Source organism: Pseudochaenichthys georgianus, chromosome 21, assembly GCF_902827115.2.
Source record: "Pseudochaenichthys georgianus chromosome 21, fPseGeo1.2, whole genome shotgun sequence".
NCBI lineage: Eukaryota > Metazoa > Chordata > Actinopteri > Perciformes > Channichthyidae > Pseudochaenichthys > Pseudochaenichthys georgianus.
In genome coordinates, this window is record NC_047523.1 from 20,511,359 (window position 1) to 20,528,651 (window position 17,293).

At 39.4% G+C, this 17,293-nt stretch overlaps 1 protein-coding gene across 7 annotated transcripts in view; it reads left to right on the top strand.

The window, feature by feature from the left end:
* Window positions 1-17,293, top strand: part of map2 (microtubule-associated protein 2) — an 87,274-nt gene that overhangs the window by 27,592 nt on the left and 42,389 nt on the right. For all 7 annotated transcript variants that reach the window (XM_034109569.2, XM_071207095.1, XM_071207094.1 and 4 more), the window contains one exon: window positions 14,367-14,497. The gene's annotated coding sequence lies outside the window, so the exon portion shown is untranslated. The remainder of the gene's footprint in view (window positions 1-14,366; window positions 14,498-17,293) is intronic.

Genomic DNA, 17,293 nt, shown 5'->3' on the forward strand with positions numbered 1-17,293 from the left:
CCAATCATATGCGAGGACACATTAGGATCATACCATTATGTGAAAGAAGGGTGAGGGGCACAGCAGGTGTAGTGGTACAGGCGAGCTGCACATAGCGACGGGGAGACGGATTTAAATGCAAGTGCGTCGGAAAAAGTCAAGAAATGAGCAAAAACCGAAAAAAGAAGCGGCATCTGGCTGCATTTCAATGATATTGGAGAAAGCAAAGCTGAGTGCAGGATTTGTAAAATGAAAATAACCTTTTTTGGTTACCTTTATTTTGGTAACTGTCAGAGGTGGGAGAATTTCAGATCTTGTACTTGAGTACAAAAGTACCAGAGTGTAGGAATACTCGGTTACAATAAAAAGTCCTGCATTCAAAATGTTACAAGTAAAAGTACAAAAGTATTAGCATCAAAATATAGTTAAAGTACCACCTGCAGAGGGATCTAGATGCCGGTGTTCTCTTCCCCATAGAGACCGCCTGGCTGCACATTATCCCTTGCATAAAGATAGATAGTGGGTCCCTTATAACATGTTGTACACAGTGACATTCTGTCACCTCAACATCAGGGATTTTATACATTAAACTCCTTCTGAATCAAACCGCCACTGTAGCCTTACCTTACTGATCCCTCTTAAAATAAAAAAAAACACGTTACTTTACCAGCAGAGAGAAAATGGATTATTAAATTATTAATGTGACTAATAAAGAGCAGTTTGATTATTAAGTATTATTCTGTTGATCAATGTCATTACATTTGGTGAAAAACACATAATGACTTGTTTATGACTCGTTTTGTCAACGTTTAGGACTTGGACTTGACTTGAACTTGCCCAACCTGACTTGAGACTTGACTTGGACTTGAGCGCAAAGACTTGAGACTTGACTCGGACTTGAGCGCAAAGACTTGAGACTTGACTTGGACTTGCAAAACAATGACTTGGTCCCACCTCTGGTGTACAGTAATCGATGCCATTTCATTTATATTGTAATATCACAGTACCACAGTACACTCACTACACTCCCCCCTCCCTCCCTCCACGCGCAAAAAAAATAATGCTTATCAATATAACTTAAGCAACAGAGCCATGAAAATAAACATAAAATGGGAAAAATAAAAATAAACCCATATCAAAGTAAAACAATCAAATAATTATACAATTAATTATACAATACAGCGACAATATAGACAATGACAACACAACTAGTCCGGCCGTCAGGAAAAATAGCCACAGAGTGCACCATTCCATCACTGGTCATATCTCAGATATATTTTCCAAATAAGAAAACAATGGCAACCACAGAGCTTGAAAGATATGTCCACGATTATATTTTTCCAATGTCATTTTCTCCAGAGGGAAAAAATGTGTTATCTGATCAATGAAAAGTTTAAATGTTGGAGGACGTTCATTCTTCCAGAGTAAAAGTATGTTATTGTGATTAGTATTCTGTAATGTTTGGGGTTCAGTTTAAAGTTTGGCATGTCATTTAACAGGAAAAAACATGGATTTTGGCTCATTTCGATGCCTGCTTTTTTTTTTCCCTGCCGGCTTTTGTGAGCGCATGAATCGAATCCCAGAAATGTTTCAAGAGATCACAGTCCCAAAACAGATGCATAAATGTTCCTTCTTTTACTTTACATCTCGGACATTTTGAATTGTTTTCTTTGGAAATTGTATGCATCTTTATGGGTGTGAGGTAAAATGTGTTGAGAAATTTAAAATTTGCTTCTTTGATTTTATTGCTTGTGAATGGAAAATGTGTTCTTTCACAGATATTCAGCCAAGTAGTTTCTGTATCCCTAAGTACTTTTCCCAGATCTTTTCCCAGATCTTTTTTAAAGTTGGAAAGGATGACTGAAAGGATGATGGGTTAGTAGACTAAAAGCTTTAGGAATCCAAAGTACAACATATAATAAGTACCCTGTATGAAGATTGATGCAAAACAAGTGATATTTGACCTTTTTAGACAGATTTAGCAAAAAAAACCTCTTCTGGGGCCATTTGGGTGGATTTTCCTTATCTCTGGCCCCCCTTCTTCGATTTTGACATGTGACATCTCTTTCTGCCTGTTAGAGCCAATAGAATAGAAGGGGAATCTCCCCACACACACACATGGCAAAACGAAAAGGTGGGGGCTTCGCACACACAGTTTTGCTCCAGAGTGAAGCTGTCTCTAGGTCTGACATCTCAAAACCGAAAAGCAGATTTATTTCTCATGGATTATCAGAAATCATTCAAAGTGACACAGACATGTATTGGATTAACCTATAGATTAACTACACCATCGTCTTTTATCGTTTTAATTCCATTGAAGACTAGTTTAGACCAGACAAAGACGAAGGTAAGCCATGTTAGCGTTGTGGGCTTTTGATGTACGTTTTTGTTGATATGTCGCAAGTTTGTATCTTTCAGTGTTGAGGTGGGCACCGTTAGATTCTGTGTCTCCTTGCGATCATAAACGATGTGTTGGATGTCCACCTAGGATAAGTAATAAGGGAGCTAGGAGTGATTATCGGTGCAGTAATAGGTTAGCATTTTTCGCTCAGGGGTCATTTAGATGCTTCTTATGAGACTTGTGTTTTGTTTTGGTAAAAATGGTTTGTATCGTCAGTTAGCTGAGATTATTCCCGTTAATAGGTTCTTAAATATGAAGTTCCCTGAGACACAGTGTCGTGAGAAAAAAAAACAAGGGTACCCGCCGGCGGGGGACCTTGGGGCTTAACAGGTTAATATTTAGCAGACATACGTGCTACCAGTAGACTCAGTCTTCTCATCTACAGTAACTCCATCGTCTTTAGATCATCTGATCGGCCTTTTAAGAGACATCTAAATAAACTATTTAGGATCAATATCAGCTGATGATAATTGGTTTTCTATTTTTATAAAAAAAACATGTCAACAACAGACTTACCAGAACTGTGGCAGAAAATGCCAATCAGTGCTGAAGTCATTGTTATCAAATGATCAAAATCTATTCAAAATCTGATCAAAAGTCCAACGCTAATATTGCTAGATATGTCGGCACTTCTATGTATGACATAATGATAATAATGCTTATCTTAAAAGAAACTACAGTCACATCTGTTTGACACAGGACCATTTGACACATTTACGCTAGGTGCTCTTTGTATTACTGTAGGTATTTGCAGACTCTACCAACTGTCTTCCTGTGCCAATGTGTCGTGAAATGTGACATGTATAATCTACACCTGTGTGCAGGTCAATTTATTTTGTAGGATCCACAGTTTCAAGTTAAATGGTGACATTATACTCTGAATATATACTCTTTATATTAAGGTACACAAATTAATCATCAACTCTTCTTTAAATAAAAATACGGTAACACTTTATATTAAGGTACACAAATTAACCATCAACTAGTTGATAATTAACATGCATATTAGCAGTATATTGGCTCTTTAATAGTCATTATAAAACACTTATTAATGCATTATTCTACATGACCATATTCTACAAGTAATAAGCCATTAGTTGAGAGTTTTTCCTCAATAACCCATTAAAACATCTTAAGCCCGAGGGTCCCCCCAGTGGACCCCTCCCACCGTTTTTTTACGAGACTATGTCTCAGGGCTTCTTAACATTTATGAAACTATTAATGTTCCATACCCTTTTAACGGTAAGAAACTCAGCTAACTGACAATATGAACCATTTTTAGCTAAAAGAAACACAAGAGTAATACCAAGCCTTTGAATTAGCATGGAGCGAAAAAATGCTAACCAACTAATGCTAACGGACTTTTGCACAGCACTCACGGTAGAAATGCCCTTATTACTTATCGTAACTGCACAAACAAGATATCCGATTAAAGCTGAGACTCCACAGATTCCACACATGTAATCTCATCACTGTACGACCCCGAATTCCTGGAGCTATCAGCCAGAAAAGAGAAAGTAAACAACATCCGGTTTCAAAAATATTACAATAATTACGTCTTGCCTTTTTTGATTTGTGATCAAAAGTTGTGTTCAACGGAATAAAAACGCCGCTCAAGGTTAATCCAATGTCTTTGTGTCACGTAGAAATGTTTACTGATAATCCATCAACATATTTATGGCAATATACTGGGTATAAAGTTTTGCCGTCCGGGCTTGTACTTTCAGATATGCTTCGTTTGGTTATCTATTATGTCCGCAATGGTAATGTTTACGTGGATTTGGGAACTGCCCATCGATTCTATTGGATGTAATGGTTGAGAAAAAGGTGTAAATCACCCAAATCGACCAATGGGTTCCAGAGATATGGTCCTGCGTAAAGTATAAAGAATGCCAACCAGCGTAAGCACCTTACGCAGCAGACTTTACTTATTGTTTACTACGTAAGGAAGCAGGAATTGCAGGACCCAGAGCGCACGGAGCACAGAGCGGACAGCAGATAACGGAATTGCAGTTTTATTGCTTATAGATTATCAGAACATTTTAAAGGGGACACAGTCACATTGGATATTAACCTATGGATTAACTACATCATCGTTGTTATCGTTTTAATGCCATTGAAGACCAGTTTAGACCAGACAAAGATGAAGACGAAGGTAAGCCATGTTGTGGGCTACCTAGCGCCACCTGTTTTGATGTACGTTTTTGTTGATAACGTCGCGAGTTTGTATCTTTCAGTGTTGAGGTGGGCACCGTTAGATTCTGTGTCTTTACGATCATAAACGATGTGTTGGATGTGCAGCTAGGATAAGTAATAAGGGAGCTAGGAGTGAGTTTCGGTGCAGTAATAGGTTAGCATTTTTCGCTCGGGGCTAATTCAGAGGCTCACTGTTAGCATTGTGTTGTTGTTTTTTTGGAAGAAAAAAAAAGAAAAATATCAGTTAAATGAGTTTTTTCCCGTTATATGGATAGAACATATTCATAGTTTATTAAATATTAAGGTTCCTTAGACGTTGTTTCCTGCAAATGACGCGATTTCGGCCCCGAAACGTGGGGCCTAAGAGGATAACAGAGTATGTTTTGTATTTTTTATTTTTTTTTATTTTTTTTCACAACAGTTGTATTTGGATGGAATGAATACCTATAGTGAAAATTCAAAGTAATAAAATGATTTTTACAGTGAAAAAGGTCAAATGGAACTGATGGTTTCCAAATTACCCAGAGGTGAGTCCGCCTGGACTTTATTTTTCTAAACCTCTCTAAAAAGGTCAAATTTCTATTTTTTTTGCATAAATCTTGACACAGGGTAATTATTATATGTTATAGTTTGGATTCTTAAAGCTTTTAGTCTACTAACCCATCATTCAAGGGTGGTTTTCACTATAAGTAATCGGGTGTTTTTAGGCGGACATTAGAATTTACATGTTTTTACTATGTTCCATCTGAATTTACTTTAAAATAAAAACATCTATATTGATTCTGACACTTCTACATCCAACTCACAGATGTAACCTTGCTTTGAGAGAAAATATTATTAATTTACCCCTTTTAGAAGTGAAGATATAGTCTTTGTTGTGTTAGTGGCAATTTCGAGCCTGAAACCTGAAAAACAGGCTCAGGGCTTAAGAGGTTAATTAGTGCTTATTTATTGCAAGTAAGGAAGTTGTTGTCCATGAGTTTTGGTCTTAATATGCTCTGCTCAATATGGGCCTAATAAGGTAGTAGGACCACAAGAATAGTAATTCTCCCATAATAACTCTTAACAAATATGATCTATTCTTAGGTAACAAGACATGAAACTATAAGTGTTAATGGTGTCTAAATAATTCAACATTTTGTATTTCTATCTCAGAATATGTTCCCTATTTTAAAGTGAAGTCTTGTTCATAACCAATAAGCTAGTAGTTTGACTCTAATTAGGTATTTATATCTAGAATAGGTTCCCTATTATAAAGTGAATTGTTGTTCATATCCAATAAGCTAGTAATTTGACTGTAATTGACCTGAACAGGTTCCCTATTCTAAAGTTGTCTCCTCTTCACACTTTGTAAATACATTATAGCACACAACTACTGAAATTAACCTCAACAGTACATGAACAAAGTAGGCAGACGTTGAAATATCTGTTTTACTAATGAACCACTAAAGAGAGGTTCAGACACATACCAAAACATTTCAAGTTTCTCCAAGGCTGAGAACACATATGCAGCCTGTACTTTTTAATACTGATTTAATTAAACATAGATTTTATGTATTTGTGATCATACTGTGTGAGCTGCTTGTATGTACTTACACAATAGGTGTACTGTTCTCTCTATGTGTTGTACTGTCTCAGTGTGAACATAAAATAAACAGCCAGCCAAACTCTTTTGAGAGCCTGGGAATGAGCAGCCATGCTCCCTTATTGACTTATTTGCTGTCCACTGACATTCAAACGGAGTTAATAAACTATAAAAAAGAAGAAGTTACAAGGCACTTAATGATCTCATACACGCAAGTGTAACATACACAGATTAACACATAGGACCGCTAAGTGTAAACAAGGTAACTATAGCTAATGTTAATTGTGCAATAAGCATGTATATGCTACAGGCTAGTATGGCTAACGCTAGCATGTATGCTAACGCTAGCGTGTATGCTAACCATGATGCTAACACTAGCTGGAATGCTAACGCATTTTGTCATTGAGTTTAAACATCTCCAAATGTCACCACATAAACACAATACATGTTACTAATCCTTACAGTGTAAGTGTAACGGCCCGTCCACACTACAGCTTCAAAAAAAGCTTGGAGCTGGGCGTGTCTGAAGCTTGGAGCTGGGCGTGTCTGAAGCTCGACCAACAACCAATCACATGAATCTCCCGCCCCTGACACACATGCAGCGGTTTGATTGGCTAGAGCTTGTACTGGCATATGATTTGATTGGCTGACGCTTCCACCGAAAGCTTCAGAAGCTTCAAAAGTTGAACATTGCTCAACTTTTGCAGCCTGAAACGCCAGGAAAGCTCCGCTCTGCTTCCCACAATGCAGTTCGGCGAAAAGTGACGTCACCCCATTCAAAGTGAATGGGCAGACGCCTTGGAAACCGTTTTTGAAGCTGTCGAAGCTGTAGTGTGGACGGGCCGTAAGGCTTCTGAAGGTTGTTGGTCAAGCTTCAGACACGCCCAGCTCCAAGCTTTTTTTGAAGCTGTTGTGTGGACGGATTATAGAGAACCGCAGTGATGCGTCCTAAAACCCGGAAGTAAGTTAGCATTTTTAGCACTTCCGGTTCCTTCGTCAAAAAGCAATGCATTTTCTCCATAGGGTTTTGGAAAATAGCTCGAAATAAGGTCTGTGGTTGACACAAATTGAAGAGACGGATCACGTTTTGTTCTACGACATTAAATACATCAGCAGTGACCCCACTGGTGATTTTTGAAGAGTTTACGTGTCTGAAAAACGATGGTTGTTACCGAGTGGCTGAATAGGACTACAGAAATTGTCGAGGCCGTTGTACGTCATTACGCCGAACACGTAAACACTCCCGCTAAGTTTGTTTTCCCCTGTGTTCTGCTTGAAAGCAAGTACCTGCCTATCTTTAGTATCTGTAGTATCTGTATATCTATATCTGACCATTAGAATCTGTATTTTTGAAATTGTCGTTTTTAACACTGTAGTTTTACAAATTATAGAACAATTAATTACCAGTGTTTTCCAATTTTACTCGGCAGTTCGTTTCGTTGGCTAACGTTAGCTAAAGCTAGCGCTACTAGTTAGCTACGCAATGGTTTGTTGCTTTGCTCCGGGTTGCAGCCACAGGCCTTCGCATGAAACGTGCTCGTTCTATCGTTTCCCGGACAATGTTTTCCAAAGGAGAGTCTGGATTCGTGCCATGAGGTAAGCTGACGTTACATTTTTGTCCATGTCACTGTGAAATTTAAATGATGGGTAGTGACTGTATCGACGTTTTAGAGATGGCGCTGCTGAAAAGACCGCAACATAAGTAAAGATAATGAATACATCCTATTAAAACCTGTGTGGCTTATATGATAAGTCTAATTAGTACAAGCAGCATAACGTTTCACCATGTAACTAAAGATTGTAGTCAGGGAAATCAGTTTGACATATTGAACTAATATCAAATAACCTCTGCCTGGCAGAGAACTCTCTGCTCCATAGCTTCTCTTGGACGTAAAATCACATGTACATTTTACATTTATATTCAATTTAATATTCCATCCCTCACATACTTTTGTATATATAATAACTTATATTTTGTTTTTCTTGTTATGCTGCTGCAACACAAACATTTCCCAAATTGGGATCACATCTTATCTTAATTAATTAAGAAATATAACTATTATAATTAGTGTAGCAGCTGACACCTATTTTCAATATGGATTAATCAACCTTTATTTCTTTAGTTCAATTTTGATCTATAAAAATGTCAAAATAGTGAAAATGTTCACGAGACTTATCAAAGTGCAAGGTTATATCTTTAGATGTTTTTGTTTTAGCCTATGTACTGTATGTGTTAATGCTCTTATATGTGACGGTGTGACTTCCATGAAACTAATATTTTATATCTTCCCAACAGACGAGCTGACAGGAAACCTAACACTCTAACAACCACAACATTGCAAAGGCGAGTAAATGTAAATTAAAAACGATTCACAATTTCTTAATTTCTTCTTCTTTCTTGCAGTGAGGTGAAGCTGCCCTTGCACTTGGTGCCAGTAAGGTTGTTCCTCACGCAGGCTGAATGTTACTCCTTCCTTACTGACACAGAAGCCCTTGATTTGCAATGCTTCACTAATTGTCATTTCCCTGGCTCCATAGGGACACTTTACCTCCAGCACAGCGGAAGACCCTACCAGACCATCTGGAGATGCCCCCAACACTCCTGATTGGGAGAGCCACAAACCTGACTCATGGACCTGCATCTGGGTTGCAGTGGTGAATGCCCTGACGCCCTCACATTCATTCATAGTCCCCCACTGTACAGACAAAACACCATCAAGGGCCTGTTGTTGCCCTAGCACCCTGGCAATAAGGGAAGCAGTCACACGCTTTGACCTCAGGACAGCTCCAAAGTTGCTGGCAGTCAACCTTCCTTTCCTGAACAAATGCCAGTTTGGGTTGGTTCGCTGACCAGTGGTAGCCACCTGAATTGCCCTCTGTTGCTCCTCAGACAATGCCATGCTTGCCACAATTGCCTCAGGTCCCTAATGCCCAACAGATTTGATAATTTCAGGAACAGTAAGTGTTTCCAAGCTGTAGTGTTCCTCTTCTGGCTCGGGGGAGAGAAGCCAAGAAATTCCTGAGAACCTGCCCCCGAGTCTGTCCCTCAGCCAGTCACGATCTTCGGAGGTGGGCTCTCTTGTCAGCGGGTTGAATTAGTTATTGGTTGGAGGAAATAGCTCCTCCACTGATTGCGTACGTTTAGCTGCCTTTGGCTTCTTCCACTGACAGGGGGTGTCAGTGCAGCTGAAATTGTGGATGGCAAAGATGGCTAATGCAGCCGCATGACTGCATTTCCATTCTCCACGTGAGCATTCACATTTTGTGGAGAGAATTCCCTCGTCTCCTGTAGATACCTGTGGTGGTGGGATTGTTTTATTATTTAAAATATATTTACATTTGTAATGCCTTCCCAATTATCCCTTCAATTGTTTATAGCCTATACTGTATGTTTATTTCATGGATATTTCTGTGTTTTCTGGTGTGTAATATTTGTAATAAAGATTTCATGTGACACATAAAATGGATTTGTTGATGGGAATTAATGTCACTAATATGAATAAATTAACTCTAGGTTAACGGTACTCTTGCTATCACTACTCACCGACACTATAAACCTTGTCCCTCATGCTAGCCCTGACAACACCGGTAAGCACACCTTCATCTAGGCTGCACTGTTGTATGTGTCCTGACTTGTAGTGGTTCTCTGCTCTATCTACACTTCTTGTCATCTTTGTAAAACGATATCAGACTGGTAATTGACACAGCCATGACTTCTAGTTAAATTCAGTGTGGCTCAAATGAAAAGCTTTGTTAAAATATGCAAGCGCGCGAAAGTCAAAGTCAGCTTTATTGTCAAAAATTCTACATGTGTTATACATCCAGAAATATCGTTACCCACAGTGTGACATGTATACATTAAACAAAACAAAAAGGGCCTAGATAAACATGGTATACAGTTTAAAATGTTAATAATATATTTAAAGTGTTCAAAGTGCAGTTTCAGTGCAAGTCAGTTGAAACGATCTTAAGTTGGCGTAACGTTGAAGTCGTGCGACCCTGCTGCTGTACTAGCTTGTAGTCCGTTTATAGCATAACGTTAGCATTTAGCTTCTGGCGACTAGATTTATGATTCAAAAATTATAAAAGAAGGGTTGACATGTGGAGATTATCCGGCTGAACAAAACGTGATCCCTCTCTTAAATGTGTGTCAACCACAGACCTTATTTAGAGCTATTTTCCAAAATCCTATGGAGATTTTGCATTGGTTTTTGACGAAGGAACCGGAAGAAGTTTACTTCCGGGTTTTAGGACGCGTCACTGCGTTTCTCTATATCAAGAACCGCAGTGACGCAGTGAGGAAAAACGTTCAACTAATGTCTTATTACTTATAGAATATGGTCATGTAGAATAAGGCATTAATAAGTGTTTTATAATGACTAATAAAGAGCCAATATGCTGCTAATGTGCATGTTAAGTGTACCTTAATATAAAGTGTTACCCAACATACATGTTTATATGTTTTGTGGATACAATAAATCATTTAGTGTATAAGTGACAATGCACAACCAGGTGTCCCCATGTACACCAAGACCCTAACTCCAATTGTCACATTTCCCAGCTATTTATCTGGTAATATAAAATCCAGAAAGGATTCACTTGCCTGCCATTAAAACATATGTAGGTTTTCATATTCTCAGATCTATTTTATTCAACTGAACACTCACATAATTCTTAGTCTACTAGATATTTTTTAATGATTAAGGAAACAAAAATAACATTCAACCTAATCTGAGAAATTGGGGAGTGAGTCTGCCAGTGACTGGCCACGGCTCCAGAAATTCATTACACCGGCTTGTGGTTTCTCTCTGCTTTCTGCAGTTGTGCCAGCACACTCCACATTTGTATCAAATGAAGTCACCCAGCAACGTTTTTTTCCCCTCTTTCTAATAATTCAGAGTCATTTCGCTTCAGGGCACTTAATTTGCATTTTTATTGGAAACTCTTGACCATACATAATTGAAGTTACATAGGTTGATCATGTAGTGCAGTAGTGCATCATGTCTCACAATGAGATTTAACAGGTACTCTTTATGCAGATTTGTTATCAATGTTCAGGCTATTCTGTACATTTGTAATGGGTGATTAAATGTTATGACTTTTTCATGCCACAAATGTTTATAGTCTCATAAAAATGATGTAGCTACTGTATTTTTTCCACTAAACAACTTTTTTTTCTAGAGAGACCTAAAAGTGATTAAACAAATAAAGACAGAGAGGTGAATGCACCATAGAGTAACATATACCATCAAACTAAGGTGAGAGATGTTTCTCTGCCCGAGGGTGTGTTGTCTCCTGCTGTAAAGAGCTGTGTGGGTACCAGGCTACATATTAACACAGAGAGCATACAGGCCTGTCCAAAGTTGCTGTCCGATGTATGACTCACTTGTGACCCTCAGTTGTTGTCGAACCAAGGCAAATAACGATAATGCATCTCAGCTTCTGTAAACATTGTTAGTTTCGAAGCTCTGAGGCTTTGGCTCTCTTTGCCACAGGCTGGCATTGCATTCATTACTGGCCCTCTGCTTTCTTTTCTCTGTAATGTAGCACAGACTGGACTGAGTTAAGATGGTTCTTGAAACTAGAGAAAAGTTGAGTAAAATCTTCATATACCCAATTTGTTTGCATTTAAAATATAGTTATTCTTTCATCATTTGTCAGAAATGTTTATCCAAGAAAAATACTGTGTTGCCACCATAGACTGTATATATAAATGGACCTAGTGTCTGTGACGTCACCCATAGGATTCTGCAGAGTTGCGGTGAAGCCCTTAGTAGGCGGAGTCGGCCACTAACGGCTCGACTGTGACGTCAGAGTCTAATCCCGCCTGCTCCAAATAAGGGCAAAGAGGCGGAGCCGAGGCGGGACCTGCTGCCTCCGAACTGGAAGTAAACAGAGCTAGCTCAGGCTAAGAAGCTAAGCTAACATGAAATACATGCATACCAAGTTACTGCTAACAGTGTAGTTCCCCTATATAAACGTTACATTCATAATCAAATGAGACAATCTGCAAGAGAATTAGCTATATTTTGTTATTCTTAATGCTTGTCATTCACACGTTGAGAAAAGACGGACTCCACCGCCCGGACCTAACGGAGCCGCAGTGGGCTAGCTCCGGGACGCCGGCTGGAGCTAGCCCCCTGCGGCTCCGTTAGCTCCGACGGCCACCACTGGGATAATTGGGTCCCCTATTAACATTTGCTCCCGTTTAGCATTATGGGCATCATAGCCATAGACTACAAAAGTCTTACCCAAGGCTGAATCATAAACTAAAATGTATATGTATGCATAAAGGGTTACGTCCTTAGCTGGCTAATAAGTAACAAGCTAAGCTACCAAGCACACAAACACCTGCGAACGGGGTTAACATGTATAATATTATCATTTTAGACTTCTTGGAAGTTCTGTTAGTACATTCAAGCCACAGCACGACATTTTAATTGTCTGGTATTTGTAACAATATTATTCCCTAAAAGGCACAATCACCACGAACACGGCTAAAGCTAAAGGGTCAAGTACAGTACTATGACTAACTAACGTTGTAGCCTCTATGGTTGTAGCCTAGCAGAGTGGACAAGTTTCTGTTAGCTGACAGTGAGGCATGTACGTGTCCATCAACGTGACCACGCCCTAATTTATGCAAAAACGTTAAGACCTAATATAAATAAAAGGGTCGTGTTAGAAAACAATTCACTCACAGATTCATAATCATGAAGGTAGAATCTAACTATATCGATAATAATATTTATTGCATCCATGGGTAGAAACATGTTTTTTTCTGCTGTAAAGTTGGGCATTTTAACATGGGGGTCTATGGAAATTGCTCCTTTCTGCAGCCAGTCCCTAGCGGCCCATGTATGAACTGCAGTGTGTGGCACTTCCGTATTGGCTTCCCGGCTGTTCCCCAGAGTTTGCCGCTTGGTTTCCGCGTTTAAAACTGTTTTTTTTAATTAGATACACCGCCATATCTGTTGTTAGATGATGCCATGTTCATAAGTTAGAATCATTGTTCAAATTAACAAGTCTTGAAAAATATCTTGAAAACACAACAAATCTCAAATAAAAGGTTAATAGTCAAGATAACACCTGATATAGATACTAGTAGACTTTTTTTAAATGATGCTATGTACATCTTGCTGCAGACAAATGTGCTACACTAGCTTGGTTTTAAACCCCCCCTCATCTCAGAGAAACAACATTAAATGATGAAATGAAAGAAAATGGCGGTTCAGTCTGAATATTAGGCTTCTGCTCCACTGTATTAATCAAGTATATTAGCAACCCAGTGGTGCAAGCATTCTTTTAAATTTCCCCTCCAGATCTCCCTCTTTGCCTTGTGGATAAGAGTATAACCACTTTTTTGTTATACAGTAAAGAAAAGGCTTGTGGTGCTGCTGACTCACTCGGCTTTGGTCCTTTGGAAAAGCTGAAACCATCATCAGCGCTTATGCTCTCTGCCAATAAAGATAAATTGTATATTAGCTAAAACGTTATTATTAAGATACAGATCCTGAGACTGAGAGTAAACTATTGGTAACTGTGATGAAAAACATATATATAGAGCTTCAGCATGTATCTAAATAGAGAAAATAAAGATTGACATAAATGACAATATGCAGTTTATTCAACACTAGCTTTGTTCAGCTATATATTGTTTTAGGCTGTAGTTTGATGTGTTGTAGGTTGGTAGATCTTGTTATATAAATCAGGAACACTTTCGATGATTTTTGGTAATTTTGTTGTGCCTGTTTTTTTGATGATTCAAAAACAATAAATCACCATGCATCCATCTGGGATCAGTGCACACACTGAACAAACAGTACCTCATGCAACAGATGATTGTTTCTTGTGTCCTTTATTCTCAGCTGCCAGTTTATTGGTTTCAACACGTTTAAATAAATACAGCCAATCACTAAATCCTACCCTCATGAAGATCAAAATGTTCAAGTTTTGTTTTTGAGAGGTGTTTATTTATCTGAAAGGTTGTAGTTCGTGGTGCTGTTGAGTAACACTGTGTTGTAATGTTCTGTTCTGCCTCATCTATGTAGCTTCTCAAAGCATATCAAACTAATACACTTCATAATATTCCTTACACTTATCTGAAATTGTCAAAAATGTCTGAATGATCAGCTGCTTTTTTTTATCAACTTTTGGGTTTCTTTGAAAAAATTATAATAACTTGATTGGCATTTTCCTCTTTTCCAGGTTTGACTAGGAGGCTGTCCCTCCTTGAATTTCGGTATTCCTCAGTACTCATCTTGACGTCAACCCCTTGAGATTTGGAGAGAGGATTCTTTACATCCAGCTTGACTTCAAGTCCCTGACCACCTGATCAGGTAACCAAGGCAACATGCCATATGTGTTGCCAAATGTGTATGAGTCTTTTAAGCAAAATCACTGATCAAATGATTCAATTAAAATGAACGACACAAGCTGTTTGAAATGCTTATCCATGATGTTGATAGTACTGTTTCTTTTTTCAATGAACACTATAGTACTCCTTGACATCACTTGCAAGGTGAATGTAGAGCTTCAGCGTTTACACTGACAGTTTCAGAAAGGTCTATCCTCCTGATGTGTTTCTACACAATATATTGATGTACTGTCAAACACTCCCTAACTGTACAAACAAGATATTCTAGGAATAACATGTGGTTCTGACCACAGGAGCATCCAAAATCAATGTTGGCGATATTATAATAAATACATAATCCATAAAAGTGCACCAGGATTGCTTTGGCGTCTCGCTGTGCATGAATACATGAAGCCAAAAACCAGCCAAAACCTCATGCGCCATATATTGAAAGCCCGTTTAGAACCACATTAATTGATCCTAACATTTGAAATGTGGTGAATACCTGTCAGAAACATTTGCAACAAGAGAGACACACAGAAAGAATGGCCGCAGATGAAATGGCTGTGTGGGTGGATGTACATGTGAGTGCAGGCTGCTAAGAGCTGTGAGTGGGAAGTGGGCACTGAGTGGGAAGACAAGAGCTGCTTTAGTGAGACGATCAGCACCAAGGCCTGCTGAAAGGCAGTCACGCTTTCATGGCTTCTCTTTGTTTCCCGCACTTAAACAAAGACAGAGTTCCAGGTAAGGAGGGTAGTGATGGGTGCTGGATAAGAGGGTTTTGATACGTGCCTGCCAACGTCTGTGTGCTGTATTGGTGAGGGTCAGTAGCTGATGCTTCCAATTACTTTCACGCAAAATCATATTAACAAGACTGCACAAAAACATGATAGAATAGACTGAAAAGACTGGACAGAAATGGCACATTTGGGTCAGAACATGTACAAAAAACAAGTTAATAGGAGGCCTTACAACTGAGGCAACTTGTGCAAGAAGCTTTTTGGTTTTGTGACTGATTTACATACGTTTTTGTAGATAACAGGAGAAACATATTCGTTTAAATCACTATTTTAACATATGAGATACATAAATTCTTAATTTATCCTTATCCCTATGTAGTAAAGAAAATTGTAATGAACAGTGGTGTAGATCCCTGCCAAAAAGAGCCAGGCTCTCAGTGAGCCTTCCTTGACTAGATAAAGGTTAGCTACAAAGGGATCATGAAAGATCAGGGTCATGGTTAAAAGAAACTAGCTCTAGGTAAGAGACATGATGCAGACCACAGTCTTTGGTGTGAAAGTCAGCCACTGTTCTTTTGGAAATATAGATCCTTTAAGCGGGAAGAAAGCGGTGTCTTGTTGTGTTCTCCCCATTCTTATACGGTTATAGGCTTTTAAAGGCCCATCTAGAACTAATTACATAATACCTGGTTTAAAGCTGCTAAGAGGCATTATTTTATGCCGCTCAACATCTTTTTTTCAAGTGCCTTTAAGTGCCTGCTGTATGTGGTCCAGGCCTCTGATCCATACAGAAGAGTGGGGAGCACCACAGCTTTATAGACCAAGATTTTGGTCTTTGCTTGGAGGTCACGGTTCTCAAAGACTCTCTTCCTTAGCCTTGGGAAGTAGTCCACATTTTCCAGTCTGATGTTGTCAATGGAGATGTTTGGGGGTAGGACAGACGTACTGCTGTTTGGTGGTGGTTGGTGGAGGATTTGGGTCTTTTTTATGTTGATGGCGAGACCAAGCTGTTTGTATGCTTTCGCAAAGGCTGATAGGATACTCTGTAGGTCCTCTTCCGAGAGGGCTACAAGGGAGTTGTCGTCCGCATACTGCAGCTCCATGATCGATATGGTGGTGGTTTGACCTTTAGCCCTGAAACAGTTGATGTTGAGGAGTTGGCCGTCAGTTCTTTACATGATGTTGACTCCCTGGGGCAGATGCTTGCTTGTGAGATGTAGGATAGTAGCAACAAAGATGGAGAATAGCGTTGGAGCGATGACACATCCCTGTTTGACTCCTGTGTCAACCCGGAAGGGTTCAGTTTCGTCTCCACTGCCACTGAGTACCATGGCTGACATATTGTCATGCAGCAGTCTCAGTACCCGGATGTATTTTTCTGGGCAACCAATCTTTGCCAGTACCAGCCAGAGGGCCTGACGGTTCGCTGAGTCGAAGGCTTTGGTGAGGTCGATGAAGGCCATGTATAATGGTTGATTTTGTTTCCGGCATTTTTCTTGCAGTTGGCAAGTAGTGAAAATCATGTCTGTAGTGTCTCTGTTTGGGCGAAATCCACTCTGAGACTCAGGAAGGATGCTTTCTGACAGGGGGGTGAGTCTGTTGGCCAACACCCGAGCTAGGCCTTCCCTATGGTGGACAAGAGAGAAATTCCACGGTAATTTCCGCAGTCTGCCCTGTCTCCCTTCTTAAATATGGAGACAATTAAGGCATCCCTAAGCTGTGCAGGGATTTCCTCTTCTTCCCAGATTTTGAGAAGCAGGGCATGGATGTGCTTAAGAAGATCGGGTCCGCCTTTCTTCAGGACTTCTGCTGGGATGCCGTCGGGCCCAGCAGCCTTGTTGTTTTTCATATTCTTAATGGCATCCAGCACCTCACCCAGGCTGGGTGGTTCTCCCATGCTTTCAACTATGGGCTGTTGAGGGAGTTGTTGACCGTTGTTTACCGTTCTTATACGGTTATAGGCTTTTAAAGGCCCATCTAGAACTAATTACATAATACCTGGTTTAAAGCTGCTAAGAGGCATTCTTTTACACAAACAC